Source organism: Sylvia atricapilla, chromosome 1, assembly GCF_009819655.1.
Source record: "Sylvia atricapilla isolate bSylAtr1 chromosome 1, bSylAtr1.pri, whole genome shotgun sequence".
In the NCBI taxonomy this organism is placed as follows: Eukaryota; Metazoa; Chordata; class Aves; order Passeriformes; family Sylviidae; genus Sylvia; species Sylvia atricapilla.
This window is the reverse complement of record NC_089140.1, coordinates 105,056,810-105,075,905: the sequence shown is the minus strand read 5'-3', so window position 1 is coordinate 105,075,905 and position 19,096 is coordinate 105,056,810. Positions and strand designations below refer to the sequence as shown.

The following is a 19,096-nucleotide window of genomic DNA, read 5'->3' as shown; positions in this document are numbered from 1 at the left end:
TTTTCTTTTCCCTTCACGAAACTAAGTCTGCAGGAAGAAACAAAATTTACTGAGTTCTCAAAACAGTTCAGAATAGCTCCTTCACTGCCAAGTTTAAACTCTCAGGTCAACACTGACCTAGTTGGCACCAGTTCTACAAATTATTTTTTTGATCTCAGTATAATCTCAAGACAGACTGAAAATAGCCAAAAGGCATGTTGGTGGTAGCTATCACTTTCTAACAAAAAAAACAGCAAAAAGCAGCACATGTGCATGTTCAATTAATTTTTACACCCGTCCAGTGTAAAATCCAAAAGTAGGCTTTCTCAACCTAAAAGAGAATGCATGTTTAAAAACACTTCACGGTACATTTGGCACTAGTGGTTTGAGGGAAAAAAAAATCTACTCAATACTGATCACTTTCACCCCATTGTGTTACACTGCACCAAGCTTGGCATGCCACTCAATGGGTAAACTGGACCAAGGAATTCATCCATCTGAAAAGTGACCTGGAAAACTATGTTGTTTTTCAAGTGGATCAGTTATTCTGCCAGATCCCAGCATGCTTCAAACAAATAGCAGCAAAGGAGGGGGAAAGGCTGAGGTTGGGGTGAGGAAATGGGCAACCAACAAGGAGAAAGGGCTGATTGAACCTGTGGCCTGTGATCTTTCACATGGTTTGATATGAACCTCCCTTACTGAGCCAACTTTCTTTTAAAAGATGCAACTTTCTTTTAAAAGGATGGAAATCTCACAGGTATCCCTGACCCAACACTTACTAAATCACTGTTCAGTAGGCATATTGCCATTGGCTTCAAAAAGAGCTGAATCCACATGCATCCAGGACCATGCTGAAAGCTGCAAACAACCTACCTATGGAAAGCAATCTGGAAAGCATGTGGGAAAAATAGAAGAGAGAAATTAAAAATAGAGAGGGAAATTAACTTTTTTAACACCTCCAAGTCTACGAAGTGACCTTTGGGAATTACCTCCAAATTTCATCTACTGAGTGACAAGTAGGCTAAACTCAATGCCAAGACATTTGTATCGAAAGTCTTTCCTTCTCACTCTCCTCTGTAACATATCATCATGGAAATACTCCAGGAAAGAGTTTCAAGAAGGAAATAACAGTGACTATCATTTTCCTACTGCATTAAGAGACTTCACTAGGTTTTTTTGCAGATATTACCTGTCTCTTTGTGTCACACATGCCTTAGGTAGATACAGCAGATACCTGGAACTATGAAATGCTTCTCTGAATGCTGAAATTCAGGGCAGGGAAGAAAATGGTATTGGAATGCTTTTAAATAATCACAGCTAGAGAGGACACACACATATTGGCATATGCATGGGCCTTGTACCCTGCATGCATAAAACTAAAGGAAAAATACGGGCTTCTGCGATATAAATAAAACAGATGACTTAAAAATAACTTGAGTTCAAATCTATCCAGCACGCTACTACTAAGCAAACATCAGGAGGCAGTCAAACAGAGAATGATTTTCTGACAATTAAGCAAGAACAATAGCAAATATTCCATTTGCAATTAAGAATCTGGGTTTTGTTTTCACAGAAACAGTGGGGATTTCTTCACTACTGACTTCAATTAACTTCTGCTCCCCCCCACTGACAAAAGGCTTAATAGGTCCAAAACCATGGCTGCTTTCCCCAACAATTTCAGGCTGAAAAAACAGTTTATTACATCTTCTCTAAAAATGTTTCAATTACATTTATTACACTCGCCTACTGTAATGCAGGCATTCCCGAAGAGCTAAAAACCAAAAAACCCAAAACCTCAACACAGATAAATAAATTCCAGTAAAACCACAGTCAGTAGCCTCCGAAAAACTGAAATCCCTTAAACATTAAAAAAAAATATTAAAATTAATAGGTCTGTTTTGTGGTTGCCACAAGGCAACCTGCTGATTCAGGGCAATGTCACCAACAGTATTCTTATCTGTAAAGGGTAAGAATCAATTGTTTGACAGAAACAAAGGAGAGCTCAACAGGAAATCAACCAGCTTGGGACAGATGGCCACTGAATCAAGTTTCACCCCTCCCCTCTCCAAAAATAGGCTTAAGAGGCATTTTCTGTTACCAAGCAACAGCCCAAAGGAAGGCATAAATCTTTTCCTACGTGTTATTCCCCTCCTCCCCGACACACATACATTTCAATCTACTAGGGCGGTATGTTTGTGGGTTTGTTTTCCACATAACAGGTAGGAGGGTTTATTCTGGGCAAGGGCAACGCTTTTCTGCACGTCCACTTGCCATGTTTCGTTTTTTTTTTTAAGGCAAGAAGGAGGTTAACTGTATCCGTGCTATGAGAACTACCAAGAAGATGGGTTACAAGCAGGGATCCAATGCTAGTTAGTAACCTCTCCTTGTTCCGCCAAGGTGACCTGAGAAATTACTCCCTACAGAGGGGAGTTCTTAATCGCTATTTTATATAAAACCAAGATGATTCTCATCATACCCTGACAAAAAAGTCACCACCGTTTTGTTTGTTTTTTTTCTTTTTAAACTCATCAGAAAACCCTGTACCTGCTTTAACCCATGAAAATCCATAAAATTTAATTCCCAAAAAAAAGCACCGTGATATCTCTAATATAACACACAGACCAGCAGGCTTTTAAACCATTTGAATTTCAGGAGCATTAATTCTCTAGTACATCCAACACTCTAAATGAGAACTGGTGTATGGGATGAGTAGGAAAGGATAATGGACATTTACTATTCTGGTGAGCCAGTGGAGGAAAGAAGGGGCTGGAGTGGGGGGTGGGATGGAGGGGAGAAAGAGACCCGAGGAGGCTGTTTGCAGAGATCAGGGAGTAGGGGGAGGGGAGCAGAGCCCGGGGGTGAAGGACAGCACCTCTGAAATTCAGATTAGCATCCAGGGAACAAACCGGTTTGTTTGACCCCTCTATCACACAAACCGGGGGAACAGATCGGCGGCCGGCAAAAAGAGATGGGAGTTAAATTTAGCAACACAAAGAGTAATCTGCAATAAATTAAAAAAAAAAAAAAAAAAAAAAAAAAAAAAAAAAAAAAAAGGTTTACAATTACAACCCCTCACAGAAATTAATTAAATGGGGAAGAAAAAGTCTCACTTCAGCAACAAACTGGGTAATCATCCTTTAAAAGCACAGAGCCTGGATTACCACTGACACATACTTAGACTACTAAAACATATGGCCAATAAAAAAAAAAAAAAAAGAAAAAAAAGGCGTGTGGGGGGAGGGGAAAGGTTGTGACAGCATGTGGTCTGCAAGAGCTTTATTTACTCCCTCCTCAACTTCTGCTTCCTCTAGCCAGCTGAAGACCTTCTGTAAGACACAGTCTATTTTCATTGGGCATTTCATCCACTCCTTTGACACCAGTGCAGGTTACCACCACTGTGGTGGGTAAACAGAGCCCTGGCCATGGGCTGCTTCACTGACCAAAGGCCTTGGACTTTCAAATCCATTTCAGCACAAAGTCATCTCAGTGGAGACGCTGCCCCAACTCTCTGTGCATGGCAAATAGTTTTCACAGGCAAACCAGAGACGGCGATGTCTAAATTCAATTAATTAAAATGAAGTCGACTGAAATTAAACAGAAGGTTTGAACACAAAAGCCAAATAGTTGCTTGTATGTATGCCAAGAACACCATTTGTTCTTTGAGGTCTAAAGCTTTCTGACAGAAGTTTCAAGCTTAGCAGCCCAAGGACCTGACCAGGAGACTTGAACTAAGTCTTGACCTCCAAACTCAGTCATAAAAGACCTTAACATCAAATCACTACTATCACACAGTGCTTTAAAAACTCCTGGGCCAACAACACTCCTGTTTTAGAGAGAGGGAAACTGAGGCATGTAGAAGCCATGTGCCATCTCTCAGTGGCAGAATTTGGAAATAAAACCAGATCTTCCACTGACCCAAGTCCACATTGTGATATCACCCTGAGTATACATGTGAAAGCAAGCAAGTTGTTGCTTAAATTCATGTAAATTCATGGCCAACATGAACATTTTTACAGCTGTTTTTCCTGGCCTCTTCACAGCTGAGTAAGAGACCCATAGATTAAATCCAATTCATTACCAAAAATAGTCCTTCCAATCAGGCAGACAAGGACAGCCACCCCAGAGTTATTCAGGAATAGATATACTTATTTTTCTAACTTATTCAGAATTTGGTTTAAAAAGACATGAAACTGCAACTCTTCTCTAATGCAAGTTAGTAATTTCTTTATAAATATTAAATTAATTATGGACTGTGAGGGGTTTGTTTCTTTGGTACATCAGTGTAAATGGTGCAAAATATACCATGGTAGCAAAAGCTCCATACTCTTTACCTGCTAATACATAGACCATCAACTGGGAGAAAAACATACATCGTAGCTTTGCATAAGCATTTATTATAATAATAATAAAAGAGGTTTTAAAAGAGGTATTTTCTCTTACATGTAAATATATGTCCTTCTCACCACTCTGCCATGGTAGGAGAGAGAGAACCACCTAAGTGGGCAAAGAAAGGTTGTTGTCTTCTCCTTTCTTAAGTAAACCATTTTGCTTTTCCTTCAGTGTCCGAAGAAATTTCCGTTTTCTTTTCCCTGGCCAAGGCGGTATCTCCAGACACACTGCAAGTTTTTTGGTTGAAATGTAAAAAGACACAAGTTTACCTCCAATCTCTGCCAATAATTCTATGATTCTATGAAATGAGGACTGAGGAGACTGCATTACAGCATCTTTTTCTTAGAAAAATCACGACATATTTTCTTTGGATTCTCCATCTCTCAAACTGCTAGTTTAGAACTCTAGGTCTTCTAACACAGTCTCTTATAATAATTAGTTTAACTTGACTCTTTACCTTGAACTAAACCACTCAACAGCAAAATAAAGCTTGTACTTGGGCATGACCCAAACAAGTCCCCGTCCTTTTTTGCCACAGAACATAATAGCAATAGGCAGTGTTCAAAACACAAGAACGTTTCTCAGTCTTATTAGAATCATAATAGCATTATTCTTCATTAAAAGATGGGTGGAAGAATAGAACAGTAAAGAACAGTGATCATCAGTTAAGAGCTCTGTTAAGTAAAAATAAGTTTATCCATAGAAACAGAGAACCAGTTACAAAAGGGATAACCTACAGGGATAGGTAAGCCAATAAAAACTGCAAGTAGATAACTGCAAACCTCATTTCCAAAACAAAGAACATCAGAACCTGAATATCATCCTTCATGTGACTATATGGTGGAATTGCATTTAACTATTTACTCCCCAGTTTGACATCAAAGTGTTAAAAGGGGACATTTCTCTTAAAACAATTTTCTGCTTATATATTTAGTTTGGGGCTATTTTTTCTGGCACACGTAATGACAAAATGGACACAAGATTCACCAGTGTATTCTCTTATCTCTGCACACTGGCTGCAAGGAACACAGTTTATGTAATTTATTCCAGATCAGAAAGGCAGTGTGACAACACAGAGAATAGACCACATTTTCAACAGGCATTTCTTAATGAGAAATTTATCAGTTTTTCTCAGCATGAACTGCACTTTTGAACAGGGAGGACAGAATTGTTTTAATGAATTCATCCTGAGGCCAGCCTCCTTCCAGGCATATGGCCTCAAAATACACTTGCTCCTGTCTTTGGGACAAAGGATTAACTATGAATCATAAAACAGTTCTTGTTTCTGGCTCTTGTTAATTTGCCAGTCAAGTTCTTCCTGAGGTGGAATTTCTCAAAGAAAATTCAATCTGCAGTTGCAAATTTCTAGTTCTTTCCCCTCCTTGTCATGTTTTTTACAAAAGCACAGTCTCCCACGGTTTTTTCATATAATCACTTGGAGCAGGAAAAGCTATTTTATCATCCAGCCTCCATTCCACTTTTCATAATTGCAACAAAAAAAGCACAACCTCCTTCCTTCCACACTTGGCTGGTTTTCCTCTACATATGGAGTGTGTTCAGCTAGAATATGGCAACCAGGGAGAAACTGCAACCCACGTACTGAATCATCACATAAGAATCAATATGTCCAGAAAAATAAAACATATGGACACACATACAACTCAACAGAAAGATGCTGGAGGGCATGTCATTGAAAACTGCAGTTCCCAAATCTCACTAATTAACAAAATAAGAAGTAGAAGCGATTGACTGAAATAACAAGTATCTCCTTTTGTGCATGTTTTATTTTAAACCTTGAAAAAGGTTTCAAATTAATAGTACTGGGCTTATTCCAAGTTTCCTTAGAGTAAAATGTTCAATTATGAATGAATGTGAATCTGGACAGACTGATTTTAGACAATGCAACAATGTCAATCCATCAGGTATCATTATTACCCTTTGATGCTCAATCTTCCATCCCAGACAGGCCAAACAACCTCTTAGGGAGTCACTCAAGCTTTGCAGCCTTCCTATTAACACATGCCCAGCGATGCCTCAATCACCAGACCATTAATGTTGCTATCCACCAACATGACAAGAGCAGCAGAGAGCTGCCAGTAGCAGAACTCATGGAGTCTCTCTGTTGATGTGTTTGACTGGATGTGAATCAGCACATATTTCTGAGGATATACAGTAAGCCCATCTGGCACATAGGAGAAAAAGAGCCAGAGGAAAACAGGTTACCAAAACAGTTCAGGCTGCCAGTTGCCTGTTCCTTGAGTACCTCTGCAAAGGCCTTGGGCCAGATGAATTGTTTCAGGAAGCTGTATCTTACCAATAGGTAATACTGCCAAGTTTTATGGGTTTTGTACCACCCCACTTTACAATCAACAACAGAATCATTCAGGTTAGAAGGGATCTCTGAAGGTCAACCAGTCCAAATTCACACTCTTGGCAGGGCCACGTTTGAAATCCCATTAAAACAACACATATTATGATGTATTTTGGTTCATGGCTGATCTGCACTGATTGTTTTGACTTATTATCCTGTCAAATCTAACTGTGAGGTTCTCAGTGATTCTCAGCTAGAATACAATGAATCAAGACCTGAAGGTCCATTTCTTAAAAATAAAAAGCCCAAGGAACAAAACAGCTTTTGTTAAAGGAAATTAAATGTTTTATTGATGCAAATACTTCAGCTGTTTCCCAACATGCAGTTTTTGCAATTTGGACAAACTGCTAGTGACCTACAAAGTAAAGATCTAGTCGTGTCAAGGTTATACACTGAGGTTCATGCTGTTCTTGTTTATATAGTGAATCACAATAGAGAACACAAGCTTAAAGTATCAGTATCATCCGACATAAGAAGTACCAAAACTATGCAGCATCTGTTGCATTCCTTTCTCTTTTTCAGCCCTAAACCCCTGAACTGCATGTTACTGAATTCAAAGTTGAGCCCATTTTCACAGGAAGATTCAATTAAAAAGCATCTGGAAGAACACTGTCTTTTACTGAAACTAAGTCCCAGATGCAATTCTCATTTATTACACTGCTGGGACAGCATCCTTTAAACATGGTAATCAAAAGCAAACATGTTTTTTTTTCTTCAAACAGACATCAAAGGAACAATGTTAGGATGAATTTTCAACTGTTCTGAATCTACAGGTTATATAGATCTGCCTTTTCCAGCAGGATGGGCTCTGGCAACACACATGCAACTTCACAAGTTCAACTCAGCAGTTAATCTGGCCGGCTTTAGCACATAATCAGAAATGGATTTACTACAGTGACAGCAAATGGAGCTGCAAACCTGTACTGCACTGTGTAGGGGAGTGCTTAACTCTTATTGCAACTCCCTCTTTCTACACCAAATCCACATGACAACTGGACTCATTCCAAAGCCAAGCTTGACAGAAAGCCAGTCAGCTGTGCTGCAGATGAAAACTGAGCATCTGTCTGCACAGACACCAGACACAAGACTTCCCTCAATAAAACTGCCAAGATGGATAGTCAACAAGCAACACTGTTCATTATGACGGCTGAGAGCAGACAGAAAAATCCCTTTTTTCCCCCCTTCCTTCTCAGGCTTTTCTGCCACAAGGTCACATCTGCTGTTTAAAATTAAATTGGGATTTTTTTGTGATGGTGGCCTTTGTTTAAAAGCTTCTAAGGCATACTGTTTTGAATAACATTACCCATGGCATATCTACTACCCACTAAGAACTTCTGGTCTATAAAGGCAAACTGTGAACACAAAAAATCAGTATAAATAATCTCAGCCAGTCAATCATTAAAAAAAAAAGAGTCTTCTTCCAAGACCCACTAATGTATTGGACCAGTAAGATACTAGATCTCAGCATTCCTAATTCTCTCTCTCTCTAATGTCTCTCTCTTTCTTATATGTATATATACGTACATGCACAAACATACACACTATCCTTGATAGTCTTGAGTATTTTGGAGGAGGCAACTGCCTCCTATGTATTTTCCATGCAGCACCCAAAACACTTTCAGATATGTCGTAAGAAAGAAGAGTATTACTAAGTTAATGCAGCAAAACAAAACAAAAAAGCACTGTATGTTTAGATACAGTCATTTCATAGCTCTTGACACAAAAGTTTGTGATAAATAATGTTTTAATCTTCGTGCCCCTGAAATCCAGCTCACCTTCCACATCTGCTATAATCATGATTGTTATTTCACCTTCTTCCTCCAAGTCCACAGTCTGGCAAGCAAGTTATCTTCATGCTGCTTAAAAGGCTTGAAAATTGACTGCTGACACTCCTACTGGGAAAAAAATATGGCAGGGACTAACTGTCAAACTTTACCGAAACTGCTGCAAAAGGGACTGTGAGGATATGCATAATTTTTCACTCTGAACTTCTGCTTTTAATATATCCCATTGGTAGTTCTGTGTGCCTCTGTTGGAGGCATTAAAATGTTCTTGAATGGCTTTGCATTTCTCATCCTTCTCTATGTTTTCTTCAAAACTGCTCCTCTTTGGGGTGGTACTGATCACTTGGCTAACCCACCTAATTTCTTATTGTTCTCACAATCAGAAACTTCCCTCTAAGAGGTTAAGATTCAAAAGAGAGTAACAACAGTATCTTAACATCTTATCTATACATATTAATTTTTGAAAGCATTTTTACAAGAATATGAAACCACTTATGTTCTTAAATGTCACATACAACATGACTGGCAGGAAGCTGTTTCTTGATTCAGTGCTTTGTAGTTGTAAAAATCAAGATCTATTTCTCAGTCTTCCCAAAGGAATCACCTAATTGCATTAAGAATTTGATTCTGTATAAGTGGTTTAAAGAAATTACAAGATTAAGCTTCCTTTATGAAACAACTGTTCTCATAGTGGACTTAAAGTGTAAAAGAGCAGGAGAATAAATGCTGCAAAGCAACACCGAGTTTGGGAGACTTCCTGGGAAGCCACAGGGAGATGGTCAGTGAGGCAGGAACAAAAGCAGTAAAAGTAGATGGCTTATTCTCCTGAATGGCAAAGCTGAGATGCAATCGTACTGTGAAACACATTATCACCACGAAGATAGCTAGTAGGGAACTAATGGCAGTGAAGTACTGTACCAGCAGGAAAAGGACACAGGGCTTAGGACAGGGAACACAGCACTTGGCTCTCTGCAAATCCCAAATCAAGCCATCAAGACAAAGTTTTGTAACATGCGCACTTCATTCTGAGCATGGGTAGGCAAGAGTAATATTCATGAAACTTTACTCTGAACAGCCCTATTTCACCAGGGATTCCAGTGTAAAGAGGTAGTTGCCCAGATTCCTTACAGCATCAGAAGCAGCTGAGCTCAGCTATCTGCGTTTGCTGCTCCTTACCACTACATCGGCTCTTTGAAGTGGGTGTGATGGAGAAAGATCTTGGATCTCACTAAGCCCAGAATGCTCTGCCACACTTCATATTTTTAATAAGTGATCATTTCCTCTTTACTAGAAAGACTTTGGAGGATCAGGCTCACAGCAATTTCCAAACACTCTTCTAATTACGCAATTACTCCTGAGTGATAACAAGCAAGGGACCATATAACTCAGAGTACACACAAGTCTCTCTAAGCATTGGCATTACAACTGCATATGACCACCTCTATATTTTAAAAGAAATATATGCAAGGAAATAATGCAAGGGAGAGGAAGGGGAGTGGCATAAGGGAATTCTACCAAATCAAAGGTTAGGTTTCCTTATGCATACAGACCTGGGAGTCTGTAAGAAAGTACATTTTGAAGTTGGGGATAGCATTATAAAATAAAGGGGATGGGGAGGGACGAATCCTAATATCTCTCAAATGATTCATATGAACATTAATGCTTCTTTATGAAGCCAAATTGAAGTTTAGTATGGCTCTAGTGAAAAACAGCAGCATAAACAGTCTTTCAAAAAAGGCCACTGATTTCTCTGAAATTTTGGTGCTGTACACTCCATTCAATAGATAAATCAGTGCTGCAGAGGGAGGTGCAGCAGAATTTGGTGCAAAAGGACAGGAGTACCAGGAAAACGTTCAGCAGCTTAAAAGAGTTAGTCATCTTAAGAAGCTTCACACTGTAGGTGCTAGGGAAATCTCACCACTTTTGGTAAGACACATAGATGAATCTTCATTTTAAAAAGGAAGACTATTAATAAATGTGTTTCAGACCACAGCTACATTCAATAATTAACTTCTTCACTTGCCTCAAAGTGCTCTGATCACATCACACCAAGGGTCTTGAAAAGAGCTAATTACAGACAGTGGTAGAGATAGGAGACAGAGAACAAGAGGATCTCTGCAGAGCATTTCAGAAAACTAGTCACTCCAGGTTGTTCATGGAATCAGTACAACAGATGTCTGGTAATCTCTTAAGTAACAGTATCTTAGGTCTGCCCACACTGTTTTCTGTTCACAGCTCCAGCAGTTTGAAAACCTACCTCAAAATAATCTCTCCAGAACCTTACATGAGAAATATTAATCAATCATATCTCATCATACTGATTCAGGCTGCTCCCTACCTTCTTACTCTTATCGTGATTTTATGTCACAACATATAGTTCTCCCCATCCTTTATATTATATGAACATTTTTTTTAGTTAGTGCAGTGTAACTTCTAAAAAAAATTAAATGCAAATTGACCCAAGCACCTGACAGTATATGATGCAAGATTTTCAGGTCAAGTATATGGAGGTTTTTTACTAAACATCTGAGGTGCCATGGAACTTAAAACACTAACTCAGTGAGAATAACATTAAATACACTTCAATGAAAGTAGTCATTTACACAATTCTTTATGGTCTCTCATGTCCCAAAAGAATTTGACAGAAGTTGCGACATTATGACATTACTGTGTGACAGAATAAAACAACAGAAACCAGCTCACCAGGCTTCAGCAGTCATCCAAACCAAACTAATTACATTTTAGAATCACAGAATCATAGAATGATTTAGGTCAAAAAAGATCTATATGATCATTGAGTCCAAGCATCGACCCAGCACTGCCAAGTTCACCACTAAACCATGTCTGTAAGTGCCATGACTGCACTTCTTTTAAATACCTCCAAGGCCGGTGACTCAGCAGCTTCCCTGTCACATTGCTGGACAAACCTTCCAATGCAGAAATTTTTCCCAATACCCAATCTAAACCTCTCCTGGTGGAAGTTGAGGCCATTTCCTCTTGTCCTATTAATTGTGACCTGGCAGAAGAGATCAACACCCATCTAGCAAGGTGGTCCCCTCTGAGCCTCTTCAGGCTAAGCAATCCTGCCTCTCTCAGTGGCTCCCCATAGCACTTGAGTTTCAGAACCACCACCAGCTCTGTTGCCCATCTCTGGACATGCTTCAGCACCTCAGCACCCTTCCTGAATTGAGGGGCCCAAAACAGAACACAGAATTAAAGGTGCAGCCCCATTCAGAGCTGAATACAAAGGGACAATCGCTGCTCTGGTTCAGCAGGCGACAGTATATGATACAAGCCAAGATACTATTGGCCTTCTTGGCCACCTGGGCACACGCTGGCTCATGTTTAGCTGGCTGTCAACCAATACTCTTGGGTCCTTTTCCACTGGGTACATTTCCAGCCACTCTTCCCAAGGCTGTAGTGTTGCACAGGGTTATCGTGACCCAAGAGCAGGACTTGGCACTTTACCTCATTAAACCTCACACAATTGGCATCGGCCCATCGATCCAGCCTGTAATTTCTGTAAGAACTCCATACTTCTGTTTGATACTTCCAAGCCAACAACAACAGTGTACAAAATTTGGCTGTCTCAATTGTGAATAACCACTGTTCCAAATTTCTGTCATTTATCAGTTCCTCCAACAGATATCCTGTGTTTTTTACCTCTGGACTAGAAAAACATCAATGATTCTATTTAATTATTAAGAGCCTAATGCTACTGGATAGTTCACCAGTGCATGCATCTTCAGAGAATGGCACCTTGGTTTTGGGTCATCTTCACTACCTACTTGCAAATTCAAATCCATTGGCAAGGGTTATAGTAGCTTGCTCAGAGTTGCAGATAAGCTTTTGCAATGACTCACTGAAACTTTATTCACTACTTCTCTCCTTATTATGGAAGACTATCTCCAGAGTTCTTAGAAACAAGATGCATTTAGGTTATACAAAAAACAAAACCGAATGTATCTCCACACAGAATACAGCAAAAAACAAAATTATCAGGTCTGGAATTTTTAAAAAGTAAAACCTGAAACTACATTAGGCAAAACCATTTTGAACACATATTCTTACAAGTAATACTTTTCTCAACATATTAAGGAAAGTAATGACAAGACAGGATTTGAGGAAAGTAACAATTTCGGAAAAAAAACCCACATAAATTGTAAAAGTTTAGTGTTGTTTTATGACTGCTGCTGTAATCTGTTTCAGGATATCAGAGATATCTTAATTGCTTACTATATCTAATGAACTCGGTTCACAGGACTAATTCTCTAAAAGACATGATTGTTAGAATGTTAAGGCTTATTATGCCTTCATTTGTTGGTTTTCCCAACAGTTCTCCTCCTCACAATTGTGTTTTAGAAACAAAAGAAAATGCATCTTTTGCACTATGTGCAAGAAATTATTATGCAAGAATAGGCAGAGAACATACATCTCAAAGAGGCTGTTCTTCTGAGGTATAAAGCCAAATATCTGAAATGGTTTTTTAATGTTATTGATTTCACAATTCTTTTCTGGTGAGAGTCAAGATGTGATGCCTTAATATCACGTCCAAGCTCCATGTTTTGTTAATTACATCCTACCTAGCTAAATGCCCCCTGTAGTTTCAATTAGACATGGTATTCTTCCTCACTTCCCGTCTTGATTATTGTGCACTGTTGCTAAGCAGTAGTTAACAGATGCCATATTTACCCAAAGTTGGCTGCCTTGCAGTGGTCATTAAAAGAATTAAATACAAAACATATGGTAAAGAACCATACAAAGCAAAAAAAGCACTTTTAAAAGCCACATGTTTAATATAAAGGGTACTACAAAGCTGGTTACACCACTGAAAGTAAAGTCCTTACAGTCCTATGCCCACTCCAAATTTCCTAGAAACACTGAAAATTAAAGAGAAATCCATTCAATCATTTTTTTCAGCTTTCACTAAAAGGTTTCCTAGAACTCATTTTGACTGAGTCTATACTGAGTCTAGTTTTACACTGAATAAAGAGCCCAGCATTCATAGTGTGACTGGCTTCCAGGTATTGACATCTTTCCCTTTAAAAAAAACCTTAATTCTCTATATCCCATAGCAACTAATTAGTCTCCTCTAAACCGGACTTCAAATTTCCTTTACCTTGCGTCTGCAAAATACTTGGAACATGGCTTGCTGAACCACCAAATATCAATGCCAGTAGCTATGTGTTTCAGAAGACCTTGAACCAAATGTGCTTTTCTTGAATACTAGACAAACTTTTCACACAGTCCGATCACCCCTCCTTTCATCTCTGGTGTCCTCATGTAATCTTAAGAAACTTCATGTAATTTAATTTTCTCAGTAAAAGCTCAGTAATCAGCTTCCCTATTACTGCTTATTTCCTTTAGTATTACATACTGGACTTAAAAACTGCCTTATCAAAAAATCCTCGCTATTTATGATCATTACGTTACCTACAGCCAAACCCAACCAATAAAAATGCCTAGTATGTACAGATTGTTTCTTATAGCTAATTTTTTTTAATGTTAAACACCTTAGGAAAAAAAAAATTGTTTTGCACAAATGCTCCTAACAGTAAGCAAAAATATACACTGTATTTTTTATCTAGTAAGCAAAAATATACACTGTATTTTTTATCTGTATTTACAGATGTTGACTTAAACCTTTAGGGCTCAGAACCCAATCATTTAAACAGGTAGGCACATACTGAGCATTATTCATTGAATTTCTGGAGCATTTTGTCGGGAATAGTTGAGAATACTATTATGTATAGAGAGAAAAAGTTTGCACATGTACAAAATCCATCAATGTTAAAAATTACAAATAACTAAATATTTCCCAACAGCTCTGAGAACCCTCACACAATCCCTACTCCTTTGCAATGAGGTATTTAACAAGCTAATCTTCCAGCTTCATAAGTGCTTTTGTTGTACTCACAAGTAAATTCTACAGCATAACGTTTAAAATTGGTAAAGATTTTTTTAATCCACTAGCACATATGTAATAAGCTTTTCAATCAACGTAAGACCCATCCTTGTTTCTCTTTAGAGGACATATCCCTTAATAAAAACCAAAGTTAGGTGTGCATTACAATATGTAAAAGTGCTGGAAGCTTTACCTGTCCCAGAAGTCACAATGTATAATTATACCTGCAACTGAACTATGCACCTATTTGCTTCACCTCTCAAAGTTACAGTAATAACTGTAAAAATAAATTAAGCAAAATAAAGCTTCGGTGATTCCTAGTCAGGCAATAAGACACATTTTCTTCTCAGCAGCATTTTATTTCCGTCTTTTAAAAAGCTCTTTGTAACAAGGTATCAATGAAGTATGAACAATATGAAGCATTATTTTAATAATACTCGAAGTATCATTCAGTGAAAAAGTCTGAAAAGGCAGCAATTCAAAGAAAAGCAAACGGAATAATGTAAAAAAGGTCCTATCTTCAGCGTATTCGAAGCAAACATGCTGACAAGCAGCAGTCATGGGAAATATTCTTCGACGGGTAACTGAAAGAGTCTCCCCCACTTCAAACACATCTAACCATCGATAATTCCTAAATTTCGGAATACGGATGACTATTTGCAGGCTAGGGGCCTAAACAAACAGCGACGCTTGGCCCACCCGCTGAGCTGGCCGAAATCCTACGGCGTTACACAAAGTTTTTATCTTTCGGAGGTTTCGGGAAGCGCTGGGAGGGAAGGGCCGGACCCGCGGTACCTAAAAGCCCCTGCGTACATCTGTCAGCTGCAGCGGGGAGCCGCCGCCGGCTTCACCCAGCCACTTTTCCCCCGTTCTACCTTTACTTCCCAACAGCAAAGAAGCGGTGCTGGTCAGCTGCCCCCGAGGTGAGAGCATCACGACCGGGCCGCCGCTGACACGGCCCGCGGGGCGGCGCGGCCGCCACCGCGTCTCCCGGGGACACAGCCGTCCCTCCGCCACAGCGACAGCCCCTCATCCCCGCGAAGGGGGGCCGGCGCCCCGTGCTCCCCTCCCTCCTCAATCCCGGGCTGCACACGCCCAGAAGCGCCCGCAGATTCCCCCGTCCCGCGGCCACCCGGGCCGGCGCTCCCCGCCTCAGGCGCAGCTCCCGCGGGCGCGGAGGGCGAGGCGGCCCAGCGCCCCCTGCCGGCGGCCGCCCGCGTGGCAGCGCGGGGCGGGGGCGCGCACTCGCCGCCCGCTCCCAGGCTGAGCCACCTGCACCCCCCGCCCGCCTCGTCCCGGGGCTCGGCCGCCCGCCGCCCGCCCGGCCGCAGCGGCTGCTTGGCTCCCGCAGGCCCCTGGCCACGGTTCTCCCGCCCCCGCCTTGCCCCATCCGCTCGGGTTATCCCCCCCCGCCCCGATCCAAGACGCCGGTAACAAAGGGCTGGAGCCCACCCAGGGACGGGCGCCCGCAGCCCGCGGGTGACACGGGCGCTGCCCGCCGCGCCGCCGGCAGCCCGCAGCTCGCCCCCGCCGCCCCCGGGACTGCGCTCCGCGGGGTGACAACGCCGAGCGCCACTCCGCCAGCGGAGACGCCGCCGCCGCCCGATCCCGCTACCTTTGTGCCCTCCCAGAAACCGGCGAGAAAGCGAAGCAAAGCCCCGCGCCGCTCCCTTACCTTGCTGGGCAGAAAGAGAAAAAGTTGAAGCACTCTCCTTCTACACCTCCCTCACTTTTTTGTTTAAATTTAAATATTTGAAATTTTGGGGGGTTGTTTTGGGTTTTTTAATATCCCCCTCCCTCCCTCCCCTCACGCCGAGCACTGCGCTCAGGCAGTCCCTCCCGGCGCCCTTGGTGCCACCGTCTCTCTCTTTCTCTCTCCCTTCCTCCGGGTCTTCTCGGTATCTCTCTCTCTCTCGGCAAGAGGAGGGGAGGGGAGGCGAGGGGAGGAGAATGGGGCGGACCCGCAGGTGCCGCCCCTCCTGCTCTGTCAGCGGGAGGAGAGGGGTCGGGGGCCGGCGGGCGCGGGCGCGGGCAGTGGCCGCGGGAGTGCCGCGCTCAGGTGCGGGGGTGTCCGGCGGCCGCGTCCCCGGCCGTGCCCCACGGGCGGCGGGGCTGGAAAGGGGGTGCCAGCATCGTGTCAGGGACTGAGGTGATGGAAGGGGCCCTCGTGTGAACGTGAGTTAGGGGAGGGGGCAGGTGGCGAGCAGTGAGGCTCGGGACTTGGCGGCCAGGACTCGACGGGGACGGAGCGAACTGGGATGTTTCCAGTCTGTGAGGGAAGCGACGGAGCCCCGCACTGAGAGGAGCCAAGCTAGGGAGGGTCAAAACCTGCCATATATCCAGCGTGGCTCGGTGACCGGTAGGGGAGAAGATGGCACCGGGTGTGCCATCTGCCCTCAGAGAGACGGCCCTGGGGGGCACGCTGGGCAGAGCTGAAATTTGGGCAGGAGGATCACCTCATGTTGTGTTTGGGTTTAGTTAGCAATGGAGCTGGCGCAAGAATGCCGAAGTAGAAGCTGAAGAGATTTGGCATGCTAGGAGGTTGCTGGAGGCAAACAGGAGAAGGGGACTCTGAGTACATTTGTGTCTGATATGAAATTGAGGTTGATAAAGATGAAGAAAGTAGAGGAGGCACAGAAACAGTGTGGTGCTGCAAAAAATGCTGCTTGGTCCAGCAATGAGAATTGTGACAGGCGAATGAATGCAAGGAAGTTCTGGAGCTCTTGGCTATAGCCAAGACTCTGATTAATGCAGAAAAAGTCTTGGTTCATTTAATGTTCAAACCCAAGGGACCTCCCAAATAAGGCTTTGCGACTTGTTCAGTGGCTACTTTTCTGATTTCATGCAAATTTTATGTGAATAGCTACATCAGTTGTCTTTGAGAGGACTATTCACACGCTTGAATTGCTTAGAGCTGGGCTTCAGCCATGGATTACCTGAAGACACGCTGCCTCCATTAGCCTAAACATCTTGGTATTTCTGTATTTATAAAGTCATTAATAGTATGAGCCTTAACAACAGGTAGGTAAAAATTTAGTTGAGTCAGAGTTTAAGAGAATTTACCAAATCAGGTCAGGCTTTAGGACCAAACTTTGTCACTTTGCCAGTTCTAAGTGGTTCATTTTTATGCTGTGTATTATGCTGTGTATAACTCTGCTATTGATACTACACACAAGTAAAATGGAATTAAGTAATGTCAGTGTCAGTCCTTTTGAGATAATGTTGCCATGGGACTCTGGACAGATTTAGATAGTAACTATTGTTGCTATTAAAGGTTTGTAAGAGACGTGAAAGCATATCAAGGTGCCTGTATAATACTGTGCTATAGCAGATGATAACTCTAACTCAGATTACTTAATTATATCTAAATTGATCCCAGTAATTGCAGTCTAGATTTTCCTCAAAATTTGTGTTTGACTTTAATTAGAGATATGTACTGAATGAGTGAGAATTATTCTGGTAGCTTTAAGGCTTTAACACTTTTCCTATTTGGACATATTTTTGTTTTGCTTTTTTGAAAAGGAAGAGACATTAATTATATGTTCTAACTTCTTATTTTGACTATCAACATTTACAGCTTGTAGGGTGGTTTCATCTGTACCATCTGTGGGCCATATTGCACATCAGATGGCAGGATAAAATCTGCAATGAGAACATTTTGGGACATAAAAGTCTTTCAGGGTTTGAAGCCATGATATTCACAACACAAATGTACAGAGCCATTCATGTATCTGAAACAGAAGATGCAGAATACCACAGCAGCTGCTGCAGTGAAATAAAAGAGAGACCACACAGTTTGGGGAACATGATGGCATCAAGAACAAAAGGACATTTGAGGGAACACAACTTCAAGCAGTGAGAAATTTGAGAAATTTAAGTCAATCATTCAGAATTATTGACAGCAGATATGCAGTCACACAGCAATTAGAGACTCACTCTGGGAATCAAGGTCAATTAATACTGAGGTAAAGAGGCAGCATCCATAAAAACCACCTTGTTTAGTAAACAGCATTTTCTGATTGCTGACTCTGCAGCATAAAAGAAAATTGTTTATCACAGGTTGGGTTTTGGTCGTTCTCATACGCACAAGGCAAGATACCATCACCTTTATTCTGTTGTAAAGGACTACTGTATAAGGAGACTATATGATACTACGCTTTGTGCAAAGATTGGTGGGTCACTGCCCAGTGGAACTACAGAAGCTGATAGGTATCATTCAGACCTGAGCCTTCATTGTATATTGCATTTCACTCTGCACATAAGTGAAAGTCTCTTCACTTTCTTCATATTTGTTGGGTTTGAGAGCAGTAGGAATAAAGTCCTTTATGATATAGTGCTCTGGAAGCCCATTTCCCTCTTCCATGCCATAAAGGCAAACTTCCAACAGATTTCAACCTTTTTTCTCAATCCTATGAGCAAAGGTTTTAAGTTCATCTTAGAGCATTCTCTGAACTGCAGCTTGTGCTTATTGTTGTCATGACTGTTACATTTAAATATTCACTGATAATCTTATGTATCCAACCTCAGGAATCAGGTTTCAAAAAACACTAAGAAAGAAAGAAATAGTCACACAAGAGAACTCTGCTTTATTATTATTTGTGAACTATTGATTTCATACATATTAAACCCAGTAATTTCTATCCTGTTTTAGTATCAATGTTTTAGTTG

General features: G+C 41.4%; 1 protein-coding gene across 6 annotated transcripts in view; it reads right to left on the bottom strand.

Moving 5' to 3' along the window:
- The window catches only part of GREB1L (GREB1 like retinoic acid receptor coactivator), a 132,335-nt gene extending 116,039 nt beyond the window's left edge, over positions 1 to 16,296 (bottom strand). For all 6 annotated transcript variants that reach the window (XM_066329737.1, XM_066329764.1, XM_066329790.1 and 3 more), the window contains exon 1: positions 16,104 to 16,296. The gene's annotated coding sequence lies outside the window, so the exon portion shown is untranslated. The remainder of the gene's footprint in view (positions 1 to 16,103) is intronic.
- Between the last annotated feature and the right edge of the window lie 2,800 nt (positions 16,297 to 19,096).